Below are 19,979 nucleotides of genomic sequence, written 5' to 3' on the forward strand. Positions count from 1 at the left end.
AAGTATTGTCCTTTCTCCAATTATTAAGGGAGAACAGATATTTATTTAAGGTATACCCAGTAAAATAAAATAAAATAAAATATTTCCAGAAGCTTTCGGAACTCGTGTCCCTTTCTCAACTGACAGAATTTTTAAATACATTACAAGCAAACTGTGGCACGTTACTCATTCGTCATTGTTGTAGCACGGACGTGTGCTGCCTTGCGCCAGTGATCATCCATCAATAAAACGGTTGTCTCCAGGATTGGATGTATACGCATGCCTTTCTGGCGATTTAATGCCTTAGGGTTGTTCATTATGTTTAGTGACTCTAGCCATAGGCGGTGGCGAAAGTGTCGCGCGTGGTCCACTATCTCAAAGTCGCGCTTGGGGTCAAGATCGTGGTTGGTAGCCCAAAAATGTTCTGCAAGCGCGGACTGGTCAGTTTCGGCAAGCCGGATTGCTCTGTCGTGTTCTGTGAGGCGATCCTGGAGACGTCTCGATGTCTCACCTACGTAGCAACTGTTACAGGCCCTACAGGTGATACGGTACACTACATTGCTGCGTAAGACAGGTGTGACAGGGGTCTTCACACTGGAGACAAGTGAACGTAGGTTCCTACCTGGTAATTGTACACATTTTATGTTGTAACTTCTCAGGATCTTCGAGATACGTCCTGACACTCCTGGATAGTACGGAATGTAGGCGGATGATATGCCGACTTGCTTCGGAGGTCTTGGGTTGGAAGTAAGCTCTTGTGCCTGTAACAAGCATCTGTTTAGTACATGGGATGGATAACCGCATCTGGTTAAGTCCGCCTTCACACGGGAGATCTCGTTACGTCTAATTGTGTCGGTGCTGGAATGGCTCCAGGCCCTGGAGAACAGGGTGCGGGCAGTGCTATTGAGATGGCTTGGAGCGTGGCCGGACCCGTAGTTGGTGAATTGACCGCACCACATGGGTTTGCGGTATACTGAGGTCTCTAGATGTGGGCCTACGCGATGCACTAGCACGTCCAGAAACGGGAGCGAACCGTCCACCTCTGATTCTACGGTAAACTTGATGAAATTGGATAGAGAGTTGAGGTATTCTAGTAGTACCGTTTCAGAACCACGTGGTATTATGGTAAAAATATCGTCGACATATCTACACCACGTTGTAATAGGTGTAGGTGGGTTCTGGTGTATCTGCTTCTCCAGATCTTCCATGGCGATGTTAGCTACTACGGAACTGACAGGGGCACCCATAGCAGTGCCATGTACTTGTTTGTAGAGTGAGTCTTCAAAGGTGAAGATGCTGCTAGAGAGGCATAGGTTGAGGGCGGTACAGATGTCATCAGTGGATAGTGACGTCCTGGATTGGAGGCTTAAGTCGCTCTCAAGGAGCCTTCTGGCGCAGTGTACGGCCTGTTGGACGGGAATCGAGGTGAATAAAGAAACCACGTCAAATGATGCCATGACAGAGTTATCAGGGATTGAAATGTCCTTAATGGTGTTAATGAATTCACTGCTGTTTTTAACGGTGTGAGATGTATTACCTATAAGAGGCGAGAGGAGGCTCGCGATGTGTTTGGACAGTTCATACGTTGGGGCACTGCAGCAAGACACTATAGGTCTGAGAGGAATACCCGGTTTATGGATCTTTGGTAATCCGTAGAATTGTGGTAGTTGACAGCCAGTACCACGCAGAAGATGGTGAGTCGCGGTCGGGATCTTCTTATCTTTAAGCCATGCGTGGACAAGTTTATTAACATTTGCTTCCAGACGTTTCAAGACTTTAACGGGAGGATCAGGTAGAGGTTCATATACGTTAGGATCGAGTAATAGGGCCAAGGCTTTCTCTCGGTAGGCTGATCGGTCCAGCACAACAGTCCGGCGCCCTTTATCCGCAGGAAGTACAACGATGGAGTTGTCTTTTCTTATAGATGACAGGGCGGCACGTTGGCGGTGGTTGAGGTTTGAGCACGTTTTTCGAGTGTTCGAGTGCAACACTCGAAAAACGTGCTCAAACCTCAACCACCGCCAACGTGCCGCCCTGTCATCTATAAGAAAAGACAACTCCATCGTTGTACTTCCTGCGGATAAAGGGCGCCGGACTGTTGTGCTGGACCGATCAGCCTACCGAGAGAAAGCCTTGGCCCTATTACTCGATCCTAACGTATATGAACCTCTACCTGATCCTCCCGTTAAAGTCTTGAAACGTCTGGAAGCAAATGTTAATAAACTTGTCCACGCATGGCTTAAAGATAAGAAGATCCCGACCGCGACTCACCATCTTCTGCGTGGTACTGGCTGTCAACTACCACAATTCTACGGATTACCAAAGATCCATAAACCGGGTATTCCTCTCAGACCTATAGTGTCTTGCTGCAGTGCCCCAACGTATGAACTGTCCAAACACATCGCGAGCCTCCTCTCGCCTCTTATAGGTAATACATCTCACACCGTTAAAAACAGCAGTGAATTCATTAACACCATTAAGGACATTTCAATCCCTGATAACTCTGTCATGGCATCATTTGACGTGGTTTCTTTATTCACCTCGATTCCCGTCCAACAGGCCGTACACTGCGCCAGAAGGCTCCTTGAGAGCGACTTAAGCCTCCAATCCAGGACGTCACTATCCACTGATGACATCTGTACCGCCCTCAACCTATGCCTCTCTAGCAGCATCTTCACCTTTGAAGACTCACTCTACAAACAAGTACATGGCACTGCTATGGGTGCCCCTGTCAGTTCCGTAGTAGCTAACATCGCCATGGAAGATCTGGAGAAGCAGATACACCAGAACCCACCTACACCTATTACAACGTGGTGTAGATATGTCGACGATATTTTTACCATAATACCACGTGGTTCTGAAACGGTACTACTAGAATACCTCAACTCTCTATCCAATTTCATCAAGTTTACCGTAGAATCAGAGGTGGACGGTTCGCTCCCGTTTCTGGACGTGCTAGTGCATCGCGTAGGCCCACATCTAGAGACCTCAGTATACCGCAAACCCATGTGGTGCGGTCAATTCACCAACTACGGGTCCGGCCACGCTCCAAGCCATCTCAATAGCACTGCCCGCACCCTGTTCTCCAGGGCCTGGAGCCATTCCAGCACCGACACAATTAGACGTAACGAGATCTCCCGTGTGAAGGCGGACTTAACCAGATGCGGTTATCCATCCCATGTACTAAACAGATGCTTGTTACAGGCACAAGAGCTTACTTCCAACCCAAGACCTCCGAAGCAAGTCGGCATATCATCCGCCTACATTCCGTACTATCCAGGAGTGTCAGGACGTATCTCGAAGATCCTGAGAAGTTACAACATAAAATGTGTACAATTACCAGGTAGGAACCTACGTTCACTTGTCTCCAGTGTGAAGACCCCTGTCACACCTGTCTTACGCAGCAATGTAGTGTACCGTATCACCTGTAGGGCCTGTAACAGTTGCTACGTAGGTGAGACATCGAGACGTCTCCAGGATCGCCTCACAGAACACGACAGAGCAATCCGGCTTGCCGAAACTGACCAGTCCGCGCTTGCAGAACATTTTTGGGCTACCAACCACGATCTTGACCCCAAGCGCGACTTTGAGATAGTGGACCACGCGCGACACTTTCGCCACCGCCTATGGCTAGAGTCACTAAACATAATGAACAACCCTAAGGCATTAAATCGCCAGAAAGGCATGCGTATACATCCAATCCTGGAGACAACCGTTTTATTGATGGATGATCACTGGCGCAAGGCAGCACACGTCCGTGCTACAACAATGACGAATGAGTAACGTGCCACAGTTTGCTTGTAATGTATTTAAAAAATTCTGTCAGTTGAGAAAGGGACACGAGTTCCGAAAGCTTCTGGAAATATTTTATTTTATTTTATTTTACTGGGTATACCTTAAATAAATATCTGTTAAACTATGGACCCCAGTACTCCAGGCCCATTTGTCACTATTAAGGGAGAAGTTGCAGTTTGGGACACGAGCATGCCAGGGTGGAAAAGGTTGCCCTGGTGATGGGGCAACATTGTCTAATATGATGTTCAAATCATTGAGTAGCCTTTGGATACGAATACCGAATGGTTGATTGGCAGTCTGGCGAATGTTGTACAGATTTTCCCAACGTGGCTGAAAAACGGGTGTCCACGTCGGATGGTCTGGCAGGGATTTCAGTTTCAAAGCATACTGTAGAGACAACTGTTTCCTGCGAAGCGATAACGAGGGCTCATTCGCTTCGACATAGAGGCTATGGACAGGAGAAGTTCGAAATGCTCCAGTGGCAATACGGATCGCCTGATGGTGGATGGGATCCAGCCATCGGAGTACGCTGAGTCTAGAGGATGCGTATACCTGGCACACGTAATCTATCTTAGATCGTACGAGTGCATGATAGAGGCGCATGAGGGTACATCGGTCAGCGCCCCAAGAATGTGAGGAGATTGCACGTAGGATATTCAAACCTCTCGTGCACTTCGCACGTAGCTGACGGATGTGTTCTAGAAAGGTCAGCTTTTTATCGTATATAAGCCCCAAAAATCTAGTCTCAGGTACTACTGGGATAGCATTTTGTCCAAGCCTTAGTTCAGGTTCAGGGTGAAGATTGCGCTTTCAGCAAAAATGCATGCAAACAGTCTTTTGTGGAGAGAACCTGAACCCGTTGTTCGTTGCCCATGAGTTCAAATGGTCAATGGCATGTTGCAGTTGCCTCTCAATTACCCTCATGTTGCAGGAATGACAAAATATGCTAAAATCGTCAACATAGAGGGCACAGTTTACAGTTGGAGGAAGTTGTTCTGTGATGGAATTCACTTTAATGGCAAAAAGCGTAACACTTAAAACGGATCCTTGAGATACTCCCTCCTCTTGGCTAAAAGAGCGAGAGAGAGTAGATCCTACACGGACTTGGAAAGAACGGTGACATAAAAAGTTTTTAACAAAATTGGGGAGATTACCTCTAAGGCCGATGCTGCAGAGGTCTTTTAAAATTTCAAATCTCCAAGTTGTGTAATACGCTTTTTCCATATCGAAGAACGCTGACACCAGGTGTTCTTGTTTTAAGAAGGCATCTCGAATGGAAGTTCGAGCCTGATTAAATGGTCCAAAGTTGACCTATTCCTACAGAAGCCGCACTGAAATCTGGAGAGGAACCCATTAGCCTCCAAATACCAGATAAGGCGGGCATTGACCATTCTCTCCAGAATTTTGCACAGACAGCTAGTCAGAGCAATAGGACGGTAATTCGTTGGGATTTTAGGATCCTTTCCTGGCTTAGGAAAGGCAAGCACGATTGCCTTATGCCAGGAATCCGGAAACTGCTCTTCTTGAAATATTCTGTTATATAGAAAAAGCAGTTGGTCCGTGGATTTTGCAGACAGATGTTTGACCATATCATAATGGATAAGATCTGGTCCGGCAGCACTTGCCTTGGTAAGAGTTAGAGCTGTTTCCAACAGTTCCGTGGTAAAGGGCCCGTTATAGGGATAGGACTTTTTTGATTTAAAGTTAATTGGCTGCTTTTCACATTTATCTTTCCAGACCAGAAATTCTGGGGAGTAAGCAGATGTTGACGAGATGGCAGAGAAGGTCTCCCCAAGTACATTGGCTATTGCAGTTGGGTCTGCAATAACATATCCATTATACTCCAGGACCGATGAAGGGTGTGATGTATATTAACCCTTCATTTTTCCGGATTTTGTCCCAGATAGCTTTACTGCTGGTTGACTGGGTAATGGTGGATGTAAAGTGGACCCACGATTCCTTTTGGCTCTGACGACGAATATATCGCGCTTTCGCACGTGCACGTTTGAAGGCTAAGAGATTGGCTGTGGTAGGATATCGTCGGAATATCCCCCAAGCTTTATTTTGTGCCTTTTTTGCAGCTGTGCATTCAGTATTCCACCAAGGTTTTGGAAATGGTGGAAACCGGGTAGATGTTTTCAGAATTGTAGCTGCAGCTGCATGGGCAATTCTTTCTGTGATGTACGCCACTGCATCATTGATAGGCTCCCGACTGACTGTACTGATATTAAAGTCTACCAGGTGTTGAAAGGTGTTCCAGTCAGCCTGATCAATCTTCCATTGCGGTAACCTAAAAGGTGAGCATGGCATCCCTTTAAGTAGGCTGGTTATCACGGGGAAGTGATCACTTCCATAAAGATTCTCCTCTACCTCCCAGTTGATTGAAGAAAGGAGAGAGGGGGAGCATATAGAGAGGTCGATAGCAGAGAACGTACAGGTAGGCATGTGGAAAAAGGTGTTAGTTCCCACATTTAGGAGGGACAGGTCATTGTCATTGAACGTATGCTCTATGACACGTCCCCTTCCATTAACATTTGCACTACCCCACAGTGTGTTATGTCCATTAAAATCGCCCAGGAGTAAGACAGAAGTAGGCAGCTGCACAATGAGATCATCAAGGTCTGTCTGGGAGATATCAGCCCCAGGTGGTAAATAAACTGAGCAGACTGTTATTAAAAAACCTACCGTAAGGCGAACCGCTACCGCTTCGATGTTGGTGGTGAGCGCAACAGTTTGATATGGGGTATGGTTGCCCAGAATTATAGCAACACCCCCATGAGCAGGTCCATCCTCAGTTCTGTCCTTTCGAATGATAGTGGTGTTACTAAGCGAAGGGTTTTCATTTGCCTTCAGGTATGTCTCTTGTAAACAGTAAACAAAAGCCGACTGGCTCATGCTTTTGCAGAAGGGCCTTGATGTCATCATTGTTTCGCCGGAATCCACGACAGTTCCACTGTAGGAATTTAGCCATTATTTTGGCTTGGTGGGTCCATCAGGCGGCTTCTGAGGTGCTGAGGGCTTACCTTTTTCAGTCTTGGCTTTATCCTTCCTGGGGAAGTATGGACGCTGCCCAGTGTCCATTTCCTTCTCAGTAAAGAGCTCCAAAACTGAATCTTTGGGTACCTCCTTCTGCTCGACATCCATGTTTTCTTGGGTACTAGGGGGTACTTCACCTTTCTTATTCTTTTCTTTCGCAATTGCTTTTGTTACTTGTGGAGCATTAGGAGGTACTGATATAGGAGTGGCAGCTGATTGGTCTTTCTGTGCAGGTTTTTGGGAGCTTAAAAGATAACGTGCGATGGGAGTAAATGATTCTTTTGGAGGGATGGACATGTCCGTCTGAGTTCCAATGGAACATCTCCCTGCTACCTTCTGGGCGTAGGTAGGTTTGTTGATGTTGGGAGGTTTAACCGCTTTCCTTGCCTCCTGGTACGATATGTTTAGCTCTGCCTTCAGCCGTTGAATTTCATTTTCTTCTTTCCACCTCTGGCATGCTCGTGAGTAGGCTGGATGTTCTCCCTCACAATTAATGCAGGTGGGTTTTGCGGCTGAACATGCTGTTGTTTTGTGGTCCTTTGCACCACATCGAGCGCATGCAAGGACTCCACGGCAGGCCATTTGAGAATGTCCATATTTCTGGCATTTAAAACACCGTAAAGGATTTGGAACATATGGACGTACTGGACAGTTGATGTAGCCAGCTTTAATCGCATCAGGAGGTTTGGGCGAGTTAAAAGTCAGGATAATGCTCCTGGTTTTAACAAGTTTCCCATCCCTATGCGCACTAATTCTCTTCACGGCAATAACTCCCTGTGGTTTCAATTCTAAGCAGATTTCCTCCTCGGTTACATCGAGAAGGTCCCATTCCGAAATGACACCTCTCGATGAATTGAGTGTTCTATGTGGTGTCACTGTTATGGGTACTCCTCCGATTGATGTTGCACGGAGTAGCTGCTCAGACTGCCTGTCAGTTTTGGTTTCAATTAAGAGGTCTCCAGAACGGAGCCTCTTAACTGATTTGGGTGACCCTGCTAACCCATCTAACCCTTTCTGTATGAAGAAGGGCGACATTTTTCCAATCGGTTTTTAAGTGGTGGAATGAATAATTAAAAATTTTGAAACAGGCCCTGATGATATTTCGGTTCCCTGCCTCTTTGTAGCAATAATGCTATCAGTATCATGTTCTATAGTTGCAGATAGGGACCGGGTTGGGGCCCCTGAAGAAGTAAGTTTATCAGGATTCATGGAGTTTTTTAAATTGTTCAGTGCCCGGGCTCCCCACCCACCACGGAGCACAAAGGGACGCCCACTACACGGCATGCAATAAATGCGCTCGGGAGTGGAACGCCAGGGCTACCCAGACACTATACCCGCACCGCCGCCAACCTGAATCCTGTCCCTCGGACCATGAGGGTAGGGGCATGGCATTGACACGGTTGACCCTCGCAGGCGAGCCTACTAGCCGATTGATCCTAGCCGGGCCATCCAGGACCTCCCGTCTTGTCGAAGCAGGGGCCAAAGTGGTGTATTGAAGCTGGGCCCCTCAACCACCAGGATCCCCCTTTCCGAATTTCCACGGGTCGCAGCGCACGGCAAACACGCCGGATTCCATTGATGTAAGCCTGGAACCTGGGCTGTGGGCGTTGGATCCCAGTGATGCTAGTCTGGAAGTCCAGCAGCGTCACTGGGAGGTCCCCTCACCACGTACAGGTGCCCACGTCGAGGGGAAAGACAGAGTGGTAATCAATGGACACTTCTCATCGTGGATAATGTTATTAGTGGAGTCCCTCAGGGTTCAGTATTGGGTTCATTGTTGTTTTCTGTATTTATAGATATTGAAGATGGTATATCGACCGAGTTTGCAGACGATACGAAGGTTGGCAGGGTTGTTAAAGACACTAATGACAGTACGCTGCTGCAACAGGATCTGGAAAGGTTGAGCAGATGGGCTGAGAGGTGGCAAATGAAGTTTAACATTGACAAATGTAAAGTACTACATAGGGGAAACAGCAACGTATCAACTCTGTGGTACTACACTGACAGTGGCAGAGAACGAAAAGGACCTGGGGTAATTGAGCAGGCAGATATGAAGTTCTCTGAGCAGTGCAGATGGGCTGCAAGAGTAGCTCATGGTGTCTTATCAATGATATACAAGAATTTTTCTAGCAGGGATAAGGAGGTGATTATTCCCTTGTATAAGGCAATGGTCAGGCCACACCTTGAGTACTGTATACAGTTCTGGAGGCCTCATTTTAAAAAGGATGTAGAGCTGCTGGAATGTGTACAGAGAAGGACAACAAGATTAGTGAATGGAACAAAGGGTTGCTCTTATAAAGAAAGGCTTAAGTTTTGCAAATTACAGTGTCTGGAGACTAGGGAATGACGAGGTGATCTGATAGAGGTGTATAAAGCCTTGAATGGTTTGAGCATGCTCAATGCTGATGGGATTCTGCCTCTTGCCCAGAATAATCACCTGAGAAGGAATAAGTTCAAATTGAGGAAAGACAGATGTAGGTTAGATGTACGGAAATTTGCCTTTAGCCAGCGGGTGGTTGGTTGGTGGAACAGACTTCCAACCTTTGTTCTGGAAGTTGATAGCCTAAATAAATTTTAAGGCTCAGCTGGACACATACTTGGAACGAACCAATGGGTGAAGTGGAAGCGTGTTTTTTTTTTTTTTTTTTTTGGCTGATGCTGCATAAGCTTGCTTTCTTGCATCATATGCCTCTACTAATACTAATTTGTTATTTGATTTTTAGGAGCATTAGCAACTAAGGCCATATTGCTCCGGGAAATGTGGAGGTCATTCCCTGACCTTTCACCATCCTCCGTATTTGGTGGTGATGGGATCAAACCCCAGTCTAATCAAGAAATGTGTGCTACACACTGCTGCTCCTTCCCACCTGGCTATGGAGGCACCTCCTACTAATACTAATGCGTAAAAGGGAGTGAAGAAATTTTCTTCCTGCAGCCTCTGGCTGCAGTAAGAAATTTTCCTGCAGCCAGAGGATAGTTGATTGTTGGAAAGAACTTCTATCTGTTGCTGTGTAGATTGGTAGATTGAACAAATACAAAACAGAATTAAAGTATTGGAGGTGATGACAGGTGATGTGGGAAGGTTTTTTTTTTTTTTTTTTTGGTTGATGCTGTATAAACTTGCTTATCAAATCATTTGCCCCTATTGATACTAATGGCAGAAAACCGAGAGGTCATTGACATAAAGGTAAGCCTTGACTATTAGCATTAGCATTAGTAGAGGCATTTGATGCAAGAAAGCAAGCTTATGCAGCATCAGCCAAAAAAAAAAAAAAAAACCACTTCCACTTCACCCCTCTGTTCGTTCAAAATACCTGTCCAGCTGAGCCATAAACTTATTTAGGCTATCAACTTCCATGACAAGGGATGGAAGTCTGTTCCACCAACCAACCACCCGCTGGCTAAAGGCAAATTTCCGCACGTCTATCCTACATCTATCTTTCCTCAATTTGAATTTATGCCCTCTCAGGTGATTATTCTGAGCGAGAGGAAGAATCCCATCAGCATTGAGCATGCTCAAACCATTCAAGGCTTTATACACCTCTATCAGATCACCTCGCTGGTGCCTAGTCTCCAGACACTGTAATTTGCAAAACTTAAGCCTTTCTTCGTAAGAGCAACCCTTTGTTCCATTCACTAATCTTTTTACCCTTCTCTGTACTCGTTCCAGCAGTTCTACATCCTTCTTGAAATGAGGCCTCCAGACCTGTATACAGTACTCTAGGTGTGACCTGACCATTGCGTTATACAAGGGTATAATCACCTCCTTATCCCTGCTAGAAAAATTCCTATATATCATTGACAACACACCATGAGCTACTCTTGCAGCACGTCTGCACTGTCAGAGAACTTCATATCTGCCTGCACAACCACCCCCAGGTCCCTTTCATTCTCTACCACTGTCAGTGTAGTACCACAGAGTTGATACGTTGCTCTGGGGTTGCTGTTTCCCATGTGTAGTACTTTACATTTGTCAATGTTAAACTTCATTTGCCACCTCTCAGCCCATCTGCTCAACCTTTCCAGATCCTGTTGCAGCAGCATAGTGTCAGTAGTGTCCTTGACAACCCTGCCTACCTTTGTATCGTCTGCAAACTTCAACATTAAGCTTGATATACCATCATCAATCAATCAATCAATCAATCAATATCATTTATGAATACAGAAAACAATAGTGGACCCAACACTGAGCCCTGAGGGACTCCACTAATAACATTAGTCCACGACGAGCAGTGTCCATTGATTACCACTCTCTGTCTTCTCCCCCTCAGCCACCCCCTTTATCCACAGCAGCAATTTGCCTCCAATGTCACATTGCTCCAATTTGTGCAGCAGTCTTCCATGTGCAACAGTATCAAAAGCCTTTCTAAGATCCAAGTATATAATATCAAATTTATTCCCTGTATCTAGTTCCTTTGTGATTGCATCATAGTATCCAATCAAATTGGTCAGGCAAGACTTCCCCTTAACAAAACCATTCTGTGTCCGAGCTATAACTGAAGTCTTGTCTAAATGATCCTGCAGTGCTTCTTTAACTAGTGCCTCCATTAATTTTACTGGAACAGAAGTTAAACTCACAGGTCTATAATTACTTGTGTCAGTCTTTGATCCTCCTTTGTGAATTGGGGTCACATTTGCACAACTATTTGAAAGCTATAGTGATGTAATCAATTCTAACGGAGCAAAAAATCCCTGTGGAACTCCTTCCTCCAGGAACAATGTTATAGTTTAATATATCTTGTAATGCATGCTTTTATGTAACTTCTAAGGTACAACTTTGGACAAAATTCTTCATAAATATTATTAGCCATATGGTGCAAGGAAGCCGGAGGCTTATGTTGCACCAGCCAAAAACAAAATTTCTGAATTACCCTGAGACAGAGAGAGAGAGAAAATACAAGAGTCAGAAGTAGAAAGGAATCACCAAGAAAGAGAAGAATGATGATATCCAGCTAAGGACCCTAGGTGTGCCAAGCCCACGTTCACCAAATGTGAGTCCCTCAGAAGATACAAAGGTAGGTTTCCCTGTAGGACAAGGGAGTAAAGATCACTATGTTATGCCAACAGGTTATGTCAAATGCCTTCTCTATATCTACAGAAATCATTACAAGGTGTTTGTTTAACAAAGGCATTACGAATGACAAAATCAGCCTTGACTGCAAGATCTAAGGAAGACCTATTTGATCAAAACTGTGTTGACTAAGACTTGTACAATGGTGTGATGCTGCTATGATCCAGAGAAGTCTATGTGAACTATGTTTTCAAGGATCTACCTCAGGCAGCTGCAGAGAGAGATAGAGAGAGATTAGATTAAAGTTGTGAGGATAGGTGAGATCTTTCCCAGGCTTCAGAAACACTAACAGTGGAATGAAGCCTTGAAGTAGGACAAATATTATACAAGCACATAAATATTCTTGGTAAGAAGGATTATAGGTTCTGCTGGAAATAAATCCAAAAAAAAGCAACACATTAGTCAGGGACAAAAAAAAGAATGCTTAAACTAAGAAAGACTTGTGTTCTGTAATTTGCAGCATTGGAAATTAGGTACTTGCAAGGAGATCTTATTGAAGAGTTTAAGGCTTTAAATAATTGAAGTAGGGTTGAATTTGAAAGTGTCTGCAATTCTGCCCAGACACGATAGGAGGGAGTATATGATGAGAACCTTGTCGATCAATTCGGCCCTGGAAAGATTGTGCAAGGCTCAAGGGGTAGAATTTTTTTCAGCCTGGAATGTACTTGTTAACAGGAGAGATTGCTTCTACAGGGATGGGATACACTTAAATAGAAAGGGTGCAAGAATATTTGCTGATGCTATCGAGGCAGTGTTAGGTGGGTCGGAAAACTGCTAGCTTGGGGGGAGACAAAGACTAATGGATTAACAGTAGCCACTGGCAGAGGTGAAAGAGATTCTTGCACTACTTCTATTGGAATGAGCAGAAGCCTGAAAAACAAGATGCAGGATATTTCAGAGACTGCTGGAAGTCATTGCGGTACAAGTAAACACATGGGTTGTGTTAGGGTAGCTAAGAATAGAAACAGGTGCATGCATACTTGTGCGTACACCAATGCTAGCAGTTTAGTAAATAAATTTGATGAATTTGAGGTATTGCTCAAAACATCAAAGGCAGATATTGTTGGGATATCAGAGACGTGGTGTCACACAGATATAAGGAATGCAGAACTGGAATTTGGGGAGTACAATGTGTATAGAAAGGATAGACAGGACAGGAGGGGAGGAGGGGTTATGCTATTAGTTAAAAAACACATAAAATCCAAGGAAGTGAAGCCAGTCGACATTGATGGACAGGGCAGTGTCGAGTCAATTTGGTGTGACATAAGCATAGGTAAATCAAAATTGAGAGTAGGAGTGTGCTATAGGCCTAATGACTCTGATGAGTATAATCAGATACTGTACAGGGAAATAGAATGGGCCAGTAAATCAGAGAGTCTTATAATGGGGGATTTTAATTTCCCAGATATTGACTGGAATTTGTGGGTTGGTCACTCACAAACTAGCAAGGCTTTTGTGGATTTATTGGATGATTGTTTTCTACACCAGCATGTTCGGGCGGCAACTAGAGGGAGTAATACTCTTGATCTGATTATCAGTAGTGATTCTTCATGCATTAGGAATCTGCAGATAAAGGAACCACTGGGTGGCAATGATCACAGTGTGCTGAAGTGGAATTTACTCAAGGAGGTAACTACCATCAGAGGTAAAGGGAAGGGTTTTTGCTTTCGTAAAGGCGACTATGATGGTCTGAGACAGTATTTAAATTCTATACAGTGGGACCAACTGATGATGTTACCAACAGCAAATTCAAAATGGGAAGCATTCAAGGAACTAATCTTGGAAGCTACCAGGCTTTACATACCAACCAAGAAATATTGTTCAAGGTTCAGGCCTAAATGGTTGTCAGATGAACTAATGAGACATATGGCAGAGAAGAAAAATGCATGGGATACATACAAATTAATGGGTGACATGGAAGCCTATGATAGATATAAGTTGGTCTGTAACCAAGTCACAAAGGAGATTAGGCAGGCAAAGGCAGATTATGAGAAATCCTTGGCAAAGGATGCAAAGAAAAACAGAAAAGAGTTCTTTACCTATTTAAACTCAAGAAGGAAAGGGATGAATCAGATTGGTCCACTTGATATTGATGGGTCAACTGTTGATGATCCTGCTCAGGTAGCTAACAAACTAAATGAATATTTTGCATCGACATTCACACATGAGGAGTTATTCAGCAAGGGGAATGCCAGAGGTGTATTCAACTCTAGCAGTAAGCTACAGAATCTTGAAATAACTGGGAGTAAAGTGGAGGAGAAACTGTTGAAGATAAACACAAGAAAGGCACCCGGGGTGGATGGGATCTATCCAGTTATATTAAAGGAGGCAGCAAAGGAAGTAAGCAAACCCTTAGCCATAATTATGAGAGCTTCCTTGGACTCAGGGGAGGTACCCATACACTGGAAATGTGCAAATGTGACCCCAATTCACAAAGGAGGATCAAAGGCTGACACAAGTAATTATAGACCTGTGAGCTTAACTTCTGTTCCAGGAAAATTAATGGAGGCACTGGTTAAAGAAGTACTGCAGGATCATTTAGACAAGACTTCAGTTATAGCTCAGACACAGCATGGTTTTGTTAAGGGGAAGTCTTGCCTGACCAACTTGATTGGATACTATGATGCAGTCACAAAAGAACTGGATGCAGGGAATAACTTTGATATTATATACTTGGATCTTAGAAAGGCTTTTGATACTGTTGCACATGGAAGACTGCTACACAAATTGGAGCAGTGTGACATTGGAGGCAAATTGCTGCTATGGATAAAGGGGTGGTTGAGGGGGAGAAGACAGAGAGTGGTAATCAATGGACACTGCTCATCGTGGACTAATGTTATTAGTGGAGTCCCTCAGGGCTCAGTGTTGGGTCCATTATTGTTTTCTGTATTTATAAATGATATTGATGATGGTATATCAAGCTTAATGTCCAAGTTTGCAGACGATACAAAGGTTGGCAGGGTTGTCAAGGACACTACTGACACTATGCTGCTGCAACAGGATCTGGAAAGGTTGAGCAGATGGGCTGAGAGGTGGCAAATGAAGTTTAACATTGACAAATGTAAAGTACTACACATGGGAAACAGCAACCCCAGAGCAATGTATCAACTCTGTGGTACTACACTGACACTGGTAGAGAATGAAAGGGACTTGGGGGTGGTTGTGCAGGCAGATATGAAGTTCTCTGAGCAGTGCAGACGGGCTGCAAGAGTAGCTCATGGAGTATTGTCAATGATATACAGGAATTTTTCCAGCAGGGATAAGGAGGTGATTATTCCATTGTATATTCCATTGAAGGACGGATGTCGGATAGATGTGCGGAAATTTGCCTTTAGCCAGCGGGCAGTTGGTTTGTGGAATAGACTCCCATCGCTTGTTGTTGAAGTTGATAGCCTAAACAAATTTAAGGCTCAGCTGGACAGGTATTTCGAACGAACGGAGGGGTGAAATGGGAGTAGTGGTTGTTTTTTTTTTTTTTTTTTTTTTGGCTGATGCTGAATAAGCTTGCTTTCTTGCATCATATGCCTCTACTAATGCTAATTGAATAACCTAAATTTTGATGGCACCCTTATTCTTTCATGGCCAATGCACATAAGAAAATATAAATTTAAATTGATAAAGAAGAGTTGTAGAAGAGATGTGCAAAAAAAAGTTGCTTTTGACCAGAGAGTAACTGAATGTTGCAAAGAAATTCCAATTATTGTTGTTCCTCAACAACAATAAGCAGTTTGAACAAATTATTAGAAGGCATCAAAATATCAAGTGGGTAGTTTTATTTTATTTTATTTGGCTGATGCTGTATAAGTTCTTTCTTTCTTTCATTACTTGCCACTACTAATATGTATAATGCCACTACTAATATATATGTACTACGCACCCCCCTACCATAAATATTCTATCATTAATATTATATACTGTATTATTATATTAATTATTAATATAATTAACACAATCATCTGCATATCTACAAATAATCTTACTTACAGGAAAATTAACAACAAATACTGAAACCTTGAGCAATTTATGAGCCTCTAGTCTCTGTGAAACACTATTCATTTTTTTTAAATATGCTCTATTTTCCTATTTGGCCTTCAAGGTGACAACCAGTTCAGCCCTGATCCTTGAACAGTCTGTCCTCAGGCACCTAACAGTCCAACTGATCCCTAGAGGATTCAGGTCAGAGCTTTTGGACTGGCAAGTCGAACTTTTCGACATGTCCTAAAACTAGTCCAGCACAATGCAAGCAGTATGAGACGGATCATTGTCCTATTTACATGTATGCATCTTTTCTAATGTGATGGAAAAGCATAGGAAAAGCATTATTATTCAGGACATCTAGAAAACCTTTGTCCAAAACAATCAATGGATCAGCCCACACCATGATAAAGAGCTCTAGATCATCACCACACTGCCTCCACAGAACTTCACTGTCAGAATGCTATGGTCCAATAGGTAGCTTTCTCCAGGAATTTGCCACACCCAGGTATGATATCAAAATTAATTTTTGCATCCAGTTCCTTTATGACCACGTCATAGAGGAACTGGATGCAAAGAATAATTCTGATATCATATACTTGGATTTCAGAAAAGCTTTTGATACTGTTGCACATTCAAGAGTGCTGTACAAATTGGAGAGGTATGGCATTAAGGGCAAGTTGCTACAATGAATAAAAGGATGGTTGAGTGGGAGAAGACAGAGTAATTATCAATGGACAATGGTCTTCGTGGACTAATGTTATTAGTGGAGTCCTCCAGGGTTCGGTGTTGGGCCTATTGCTGTTTTTCATATTTATCAATGATATTGATGAAGGTATAGCAGGGTTAATGTCTAATGTTTTTGCAGACGATACAATGGTTGGCAAGGTTGTTAATGACAGTAATGATAGTAAGATACTGCGACAGGATCTGAAAAAATTGAGCAGATGGGCTGAGAGGTGACAACTGAAGTTAACAGTGACAAATGAAAAGTACTCCATATGGGTAGCAGTAACCAAAGAGTAGCGTATCAAGTGGGTGGTACTACACTCAGGTAGTGGCAAATGAAAAGGACCTGGGGGTAATTGTCCAGTCAGATATGAAGTTTTCTGAGCAGTGCAGACAGGCTGCCAGAGTAGGTCATGTGGTTTTGTCAATAATATATAGGAATTTTGTGAGCAGGGATAAGGAGGCGATTATCCCCTTAAAGCAACGATCAGACCACACCTTGAGTACTGCATACAAGTCTGGAAGCCTCATTTTAGGAAGGATGTAGAATTGCTAGAACGAGTACAGAGAAATGCAACAAGACACTGATGAAGGGAACTAAGGAGAGCTCTTATGAAGAAAGGCTTAGGTTCTGCAAATTGCAGCTTCTGGTGACTAGGCACCTGCGAGGCAATCTGTTTGAGGTGTATAAAGCCTTGAATGGATTAAGTAGGCTCAATGCTGATGGGATTGTTCCTCTTGCTCAGATTACAAACCTGAGGGCGGGCATAGATTCAAACTGAGGAAAAGCAGTTGTAGAATAGATGTGTGGAAGTTTGCCTTTAGGAATGAATGGATCAGTGAAATGGGAAGGGTTTTTTTTTTTTTTTCTTTGGCTGATACTGTATAAGCTTCCTTTCTTGCATTGTGTGCCTCTACTAATGCTCCAAAAAAAATAAAAATAATAAAATAAAAGAGGCTAAACCACACTATGGGTAAGGGCACATACATTAAAAAAAATAGCAACATTAGCTGCAGAGATTTTTACTTACAATAATGCAATACTAAGGCAGACTGGTGGAGAAGTACACAATACATGATCGATGAATTAGAATAGAATATAACCAGGATAGGTCAGTGGCAGTTCAAGGTGGGGACTACAGATGTTATAGCCCTCCACCATAATCAAAGTAATGTGATTTTTTTTCTGCCACATGATTCTTCCAATACTGCTTTAATGTGCTTTTATTTTTAGGTCCTAGCCACTGAAATCTCAGGAAATTAGGTGGCAGGACCTGCCAGAGTGAGCTATATACTAGTGAGTACCTGGTCTGCCTCCATGGGGCAAAAGTGGGACAACGTCGGGCCTCAGTAGGGGTCTGGCGGCTAAATGACCAGATGAACAACGGTACAAGGCATCACACATATACAAAGTCCATACACTTTTAAATCTCTGGCTTTTCCAGTCAACTGGTTCACCCACAATGTAAACTACGCGGAGATGGGGGAAACCCCTGGTGCCGCTTGACCCTAAACACACTTTACTGCTTTAATTCCCCCCCCTCCCATTTAGAAATTTTACTGGGTTCTGAAATCTAACAGTTCCAACACCCTCTCTTTCACTACTGCTCCTCGAGCCCGTCACCACCAAATACGGAGGATGCGGAAAGGTCAGGGAATGACCACCGCATATTCCCGGAGCAATATGGCCTTAGTTGCTAATGTTCCTAAAAAACCAAATAACAACAACTACTGCCCAAAATTTTAGTAGAGCGGCAGAACCCCAGAGAGCTCACATCTGGTGAGTATGGGCTTGGCACACCCAGAGTCCTGAGCTGGATGACATCATTCTTCTCTTTCTTGGTGATTCCCTTTTATTTCCGACTCTCTCTCTCTCTCTCAGGGGTAACTCAAGATTTTTTTTTTCTTTTTTTTTTTTTTTAGCTGGTGCAGCAAAAGCCTCAGGCTTCCTTGCACCATATGGCTAATTATAATAATAATAATAATACAAATCGGGAACAGTCAGCACAATATCGAGAACCACGACCTGCCCCTTACGCTTAGCAACAAGACAAAAGTGCTAAAAAGTACTAAGACAATATACTCTATATCCGTAATTTATCTAATTTCATTCGCGTTTCGTACGTTTCTATTTAAAAACTTTCTGCAGGATTCCTTACAGTAAATACCTGTTAGGGATATTTTGATTTCTCAATTAGCTTTTTTATTAATTACGATATATTGCACTGTTTTATAAACGTTTGTAATTATCTTTATAAGTTTCCTGGTTACCTGATATATTCAGCACATTTGTTTTCTTCAGCCAATTAGGAGCGACTCCAAATCTTTTCAGTTTCAGTAAATTGCCAATAGGGAAATAAAAATTGTTTCGAAAAGTTTCCACACGATTGCAAACACGTGGAGGGGGGAGAATGCATGTACAGGTTACAGGTCAAGTTTTATTATTATTATTATTAGCCATATATTGCAATGAAGCATGGAGCTTATGCTGCACCGGCCAAAAAAAAAAAAATTCCCTATTACCCTGAGAGAGAGAGAAGTAGAAAGGAATCACCAAGAAACAGAAGAATGAGCCCCAAGGAGTAGGTTCTGTTATGTTATGTTAGTTATGTAGTGCAAGGATCACACACCTTGATCACACACTATTATTATTATTATTATTATTATTAGCTGTATGGTGCAAGGAAGCCTATGGCTTATGCTGCACCAGCCAATATAAAAAAAAAAATTCTGAATTACCCTGAGAGAGAGAGAGAGAGAATCACAAAGAAAAAGAAGAATGATGATATCCAGCTCAGGAACCTAAGTGTCGTAAGCCCATACTCACCAGATGTGAGCCCCTGGTGTTATAGTCGGGTTTGCAAGGAATCACTTGTAACCCGGAGCCTGCAGTAGCGGATTAAGGTCGATTGAGGCCCAGGGCGCAGAAGAAAATATTGGGCCCCTTAAAAAAAGAGAGAGACAGGGAAAATAAAAATAAATGTTAACCATTTTTTAAAAAAATAAAAAATATTATGTACTATTAATGTTTTATTTCCAATAAAATTTGAATATAATATATGTATAATATAATTAATAATAGCATAATAATAATCACAAAGTTTTGAACTAATAATTGAACGTATTAGTTCAACTAATTTTTGGGGTTTTGCGTGGGCCCTTCAGAAGTCGGGGCCCAGGGCGCGCCCGCCATTAAATCCGCCTCTGGGAGCCTGATGAAAGATGGTTAAGAATGTGCAGAAATTTGCCTTTAGCTAGCAAGTGGTTGATTGCTAGAGCAAACTTCCATTTGCTGTGGAAATTGATAGCTAAAATAAATTCTAGGAAGAACTACACAAACTATTCGAGGGAATGGATAAGTGAAATAGGGAAGTTTGTTTTTTTGGTTGATGCT

The 19,979-nt window shown here is 43.2% G+C and overlaps 1 protein-coding gene across 1 annotated transcript in view; it reads right to left on the bottom strand.

Annotated features, from left to right (window-relative positions):
- The window catches only part of LOC150074941 (nonsense-mediated mRNA decay factor SMG9-like), a 314,293-nt gene extending 295,371 nt beyond the window's left edge, over positions 1-18,922 (bottom strand). The window contains exon 1 of the mRNA XM_090388997.1: positions 18,857-18,922. The gene's annotated coding sequence lies outside the window, so the exon portion shown is untranslated. The remainder of the gene's footprint in view (positions 1-18,856) is intronic.
- Between the last annotated feature and the right edge of the window lie 1,057 nt (positions 18,923-19,979).

The sequence above is a fragment of the Mastigoproctus giganteus genome, chromosome 14, assembly GCF_048544385.1.
Source record: "Mastigoproctus giganteus isolate SK-2022 chromosome 14, ASM4854438v1, whole genome shotgun sequence".
Classification (NCBI taxonomy): domain Eukaryota; kingdom Metazoa; phylum Arthropoda; class Arachnida; order Uropygi; family Thelyphonidae; genus Mastigoproctus; species Mastigoproctus giganteus.